This window comes from Pipra filicauda, unplaced genomic scaffold (assembly GCF_003945595.2).
Source record: "Pipra filicauda isolate LSUMZ 115617 unplaced genomic scaffold, ASM394559v2 scaffold381_size687511_pilon, whole genome shotgun sequence".
NCBI classification, from domain to species: domain Eukaryota; kingdom Metazoa; phylum Chordata; class Aves; order Passeriformes; family Pipridae; genus Pipra; species Pipra filicauda.
Window position 1 is genome coordinate 659,639 of NW_024104511.1, and position 6,000 is coordinate 665,638.

The following is a 6,000-nucleotide window of genomic DNA, read 5'->3' on the forward strand; positions in this document are numbered from 1 at the left end:
CCTCTTCATCAGACAGTGCTTGGAGCTGCCTCCTCCTGCCCTGACCTCCTTGTGCCAGAAAACACCTTGGCCTCCGTGTTTGTGACAAATCAAACACTGTGGTTAAGATTTTAAAAGCGCTTTCTGTAAAATCTACTAAGTGTTGAGAGATTCTGTTACAAAAAATGAGTAAGCCTGATGGAGGTGAACATACTGTGATTATTTATTTTTCTTTAAATTTGAAGCTTTTTAAGTGTTAATAGTGAAAACCACACTCATGTAAGTGTTATTCAAAGGAACGCTTGGTATAAACCGTGGCATTTTTCCTGTCTTTCCCTGTTTTGCTCTCCTGCCTCTCCATTTATTCACCTGCATCTCTCACCTGCTTCTGACCTGCAGAGAGGAGCTCCCAGGGTGAGCTGGGGGTCCTGTTTGCTGCTGCCCTGCAAATAACAACTGTGATGAGCTGACACAGTCAGCAGATGTTCCCACACAGAGCAGAGATATTTTGATTATTCCTAACGATGCACACGGAACTCTCCAGTTCGGGTACAAATTAATTAATTGAGCCCTTCATTTGATCTAATGGGAGCTGTGGCACAAACAAGAGGGATGAGGCTGGGACTGAGCAGCCTGTGCTGGGATCCAAATATGGAACAGCAAATGCTGGAGATTGTGCTGAGAGATTGGATTTGATTAACTCTGCACTGAGTACTGTGAATTTGGGGGCTGGGTGGGCCAGACCGAAGCAAAGAGGTGGCAGATGGACAAGGGGAACATGATTAATTGAAATATAAGCCTTGTATTAGGTCCTGCTGTGTGTTTTGAAACATAGGACTGAAGGGTGGAAGGAGCAGGAGGTGGTGCAGATGCAGCACTTCTCATTTAGGGTGTGTCGGTGTGGAAGGAATATCCCAAATGGAGCCTGAGTGGGTGCTGATGAAGGTTCAGGAAGACTTGGCAGCGATGTGCTTTGAGAAGGGTTCAGTTTTTAGGGGGTGGGAGAAGCAGGAGGGCTGTTGTGAGGATCAGCTCTGGTTTAGGGGTAAATCTGCTTCTCTCTGGTTGCCTGTCCCTTGCTGGCCTTCAGAAGCACTTGACTGTCCACACTGCTTGCCAAGCTGGGAAGTGAAGCAGGAAAGGAAAGGGGAAACCAAACAAAAGGATAAACAGGATCACAGTCCCCCAGACCCTGGAACAGGCTGAGAAAGAGGGACAGGAAAAGAGGAGCTACAGCAGAAAAGCATTAAATAGAGACCCAGAGGGGCATAATGATAGAGAGAAACTTTTAGATCTGTAAGAAACTGTGAGGACAAGCCTGTTCAATAAAAAGCTGATGACAGGGAACCACAGGGAGAGTATCCACTAAACTACATCATTTACCACTCTGCTTGTTATCACTCATTATGCTGTAGATCCTATTATGTGCTGCTTAATGCGAATCTGGCCCCTGCTGTGTCAGGCACAACACACAAAAAGAGGGAAAAATCATTCCTTGCCCCAAGGAGTTCGTGATGGAGAGTAAGGAGTGTTTCTGTGGAAGATTCAATCACCAGATCAGTGTTGGAGGCTGTGGAAGACAGTGATATGTGGACAGTGTGTTTCTCAGGGTTCACGGTTTTATAACGAAAGAAAATTATATATATAAAAAGCGGAAATTACAGCTGGCTGAGAACACTACAATAAAACCTCAGAGGCAGAGCAGTTTCAGTTTGTTGAAGGGAAATGAATCATTTTAGAAAAGCTGGATTTTTCATTTGATCTTGGATTTTAGTAGGCTACAAATCTTCACCCCTTCTAACTCCTGTGGGATTTGGTGGGATTTGGGCTTTTGTCTGGAACTCAACAAGCCTTGGTAACCACTCTTGCTTTGACATGGTTGCTACTTCTACTGAAGAACCCAAAAATTCAGCAGGTGATAAATGTCAGAAAAGAGAAGAATTCAGGCAAAGTCTTGTGATTCAAAATGATCTCTTTTTTTAAACAGCTTCAGGAAGTCTATGTAACACCATGGCAGCCTGAGGGTAAGGGAGGGGCAAGAAGGATCGGCCAGGAGGGGGCTGTGCCCAGCCCAGGAGTATCCACAGGTTAGTTGAATTTAGGATAAATAAGAGACTTTACTTACAACCCTTGGTAGGGGGAAGCTAGAAGGTGAGTTGTTGGTTTTAAGCAAAAATTGTTTGGTTTGGCTGGCAAAGATCATTGTTTCCTAGTTGTTAATTGGGATATATTTGATGCTGGCAGGGAAGTGAATTTGTGAGGGAATGATTACTGCCAACTGGCATGTAGCTAGAGAAAGATGCATCCCAAGCTTGAGGTGCCCTTAACTACCCCAAACAACTCTGTAAAGCACAAAATTATCCTGAGACCCAAGAGAGAGGAACTTCTAAATTCATCTCCTGGCGAGTGGGGTTGGGTGCTCTTTGCAAGAATGGCAGAGTAAGAGAGAAAGCTCAACAAATTTCAGGGTGTAAATTAAACTCCACAAAGCCTTGTCAAGCTTTTCCACGTGTAAATGTCTGTTTAGTTCATATGTTTAATTGGGCAGATTCAGGAATGTGTGACAGCACAGGACAATGTTCTGCCCTGGGCTCTGTAGGGACTCTCTGCTACAAACTCCTGGAGGGAAATCCAAGCCTTAGCCTCTGCCATTTGTATTTAAAATGTATGTTGGAGTTCAACTACTGAATGGGTGTAGAAAAGGTGCAAAAAAAAACTTTTATGGGAACTTCAAACCACCCCTCTTGGGCCTGGTTAGAAGAAAATACCTGTTCAGGAGGTACAGGCTGAGGTCAAACTAAACCCCAGAGCTTAATTCAGTCACAGGGACGTTGCTCTGACTCAGTTCCCTCAGTTTAGGGTTAACTGGTTTCATTTTGAAGAACAGACCTTATTCCATAGAACTTACCATATTCCATTTATTTCCAGAAATCCCCATCAGCTGCAGAAATTTCCTCCTTTGTTTCACTGCCTTTGACAATAGAAGAGAATTTTCCTCTCTCAGCTGGCAGATTAACCATTATAGTTAGTGCAAAATACTGTCCAACAGGGTTAAGCCATTCCACTTCGATGGCTTTGACTTTGCCATGCCAATTACTAATTTCCATTAAATTCAAAATATGTTTTATGCTGATAAAGCTTCTTAAAGCATTTTCTCTAAAGCTGTATTAAGGAAAGTGATGCTTACATAAGTCCTTTGGAATACCTAATGTACCGTGGCTTTTGCTATAAATATGTGCCAGTTCATTATCTCCACTGAAGTTCACAAGTGGGTAGGTATTGATTACTTTACAGTTCCAAGGGAGAAAACGTGGATACTTGCATACAGCCTGGATAAGATTGCAGAGCAATCTGCTGCTTTCAGCCTGGCCAAGTGGGCGATTATTTTCCTGGATTTCCTACCTTCTGTTTCCTCTTGAGTTTTCGTATTTTTCTGCTTTCATGCTGGGCATTAATTTGCTGCCTGTAAAAGGCACTTTCCTGATAGGATTCGACTGGAAAACTCTCTCCCCCAAGTCCAGAAAGATTTTTAACACCAGGGAAGAACCTTATAAAATGTGAGGGTGGGAAGAATCTTAGAAAAATGGGAAGATGAGGGAGGGGGAACATGACTCCTGGCAGCTGGGTGTGGGTGAGCTGCCCCAGAATGAATCCCTCCTCTGTGGGATAGACTGGATTTAATGGCTTCATCTGCACAGTGGAGCAGCTCCTCACGGAATTTGCCCAAATTTGTACTTGTTGATTGTTGTCTCTGCCTTCTCCCTGGCAGTGCCTGAAGCCTCAGGGTGAAGAGTTGCTGGTCCAGCATCCACAGCGGGCTGAGAATTGCCGGACACGCTGCTCTGGGGACACGCCATCAGCTCTGGGGCACTTTGCTGCTTGGCTTTTCACTGTCATTTTTGTTTTTCCCCACACAGAAATAATTTCCAAAGTCCCATATTCTGTTATGAAAGTCAATCATCTTTCCCTGACAAAAATGATCCAACGCTGTGCACAACCTTTTCACTTCCTCCATGGTCGAGGAGGTTCACATCCAGCCATCCTGGATGTGACCTCCAGTTAATCCTGAAATTTCAGAGTGTAAGGTGTCCCTCATTTCTGAATATCAGAAAGGAATTTGCTCATTAGGGAAAAACCAAGGTCTAGAACATGGGGAACATTTTAAGAAATCAGAAGTGTCATTTTTCTATGCCAAATGATACTTGGCAGTGATAAAATAACATTTCACAGCAGCAGATGTTGTTTGCTGCTGGTGTTGCAAAAGTCTGGAGCTTTGAAGGACTAGAAGAACTTGATGTGTGTTTTCAGCTTCATAAGAGAGAAAGAGGAAAAAGTAAAACATGTGATTCATTACTTAAAATAAGAGAGTGGGTAGGAAGTGAAGGAAGATTACACTCCTGCCTTCAAAAGGAAATATGTCCAAGGACCCATCTGGAATGTCTGAAAGAGCAGGCAGAGTTGATACTGCCAGGTTGCAGCTTTTTGCACTAATTTCCATCAGCACACCTTCATCTGCTTTGAATTTACCTCGTGTCCCTGGGCCCAGTTCACTGTGGGAACTGGGTTAGGCTGAACTGGGAGCAATTAATTGTAACGGGAGCAGGAGGAGTGAACACAAACACTGGTGGCACTGAAAACTCACATCCTGATCGTTCACATCCCGGCTGGTTTCTCAGGGGAGACAAGCCCTGGGGAGCTGACTTTGGTTGTGTGAATCAGGCAGTTCCAGATTCCCTCAGTGTGGTGCTGACTCCATCCAGGATGCCCGTGCAGGAGGGTGATTCCCTGCCCAGCCCAGGTCGGATCAGCTCCAGGTGATTGATGAAATCCTGGGAAATTGCCTGGTCTGGTACAGAACTGCCCCAGAGCAGACTGGAGCAGCAACATTTGCTCATGATGGATGAGCCTTAATTCATTTCTGCTGTGAGAGATTTTGGTGACAAGGTTGCCCTATAAATAATGTTTAAATTGTAATTTTGTTAAATACCCATCTCCTGGAGGAAAAATTATATTGTTGCCTTCTTTCATTATTCCAGGTATTCCGTAACCCATCTTCATGTCCAGTGCTATCATTTATTTTACACAATATATCTGCATTTTTGTGTAATGTCTGTATGAATCTGTGTGTATGTGTATTTATATGTATTTGTTTATCAGGGGAAAGATAATTCACGGAGTGATGCTTGATCCAGCCAAGATCTCCACAGGTCCATCAGAGCCACCACAGCTGTACCTGCTGCAAGATGACATATGGCACCATCCCTGGGGGACAGTGCGTGACATCCTCAGGAATTGTCATCACGGCATTTGCCTTTAAGATTTCCTGTGGCTCACAAGAAATGAAGAGATGCTTCTTCCTGACACACCATGGACAAGAAGTGACTGAAATGAGACATCAGAGGCACCAGTGTGGAGAGGGAAGAGGACAGCCCTGGGAGTGTGTCCCAGTTTCCAGGCAGGATGGAAGCGCAGGGGTGCAGTGCTGTGTGCTCAGCGTGTGCTGTGGCACATGGAACGGGGGAATTCCTGCCTGAATCTCTTCCTAGAAAGCCTCCAAACATGGTTCTGGCCTGATATGGAGCAGAAGAAATACGGACAGATACCTTCCCATCCTGACTCCCTGATTTATTCTGATTCTCTTCAGCAGGACAAGGGGCAAATGAAAAATGGGGGCTGTTGCTGACAGATCCTGTGGCATGTGCAGCACAGGGACTGCTGTTCCCAGAACTGCCTGTCACTTGGATTCTCTGTGTGCTGGTGATGTGAATGGCTTCATTACTGAGTGACTGACCTTTTCCAAGCAGCTTGGCAGCAGCAGAGCTTTCAGCTTGACGGTGCTGGCTCCCAAATGTTACCTGGTGACTGGTTGGGGGAAAGGCAAAGCTGCAAATTACCTTTGGAAATCCTCCTCCTTATTTGGGGAGTGTTTGGCAGAGTAGCTGCAAACTTTTGTCTGTTGATGGTCAAGACTGATGGTTTCCCCAGCAAATGGATGGGACATGACTGGTGTTTGTTTTAAAG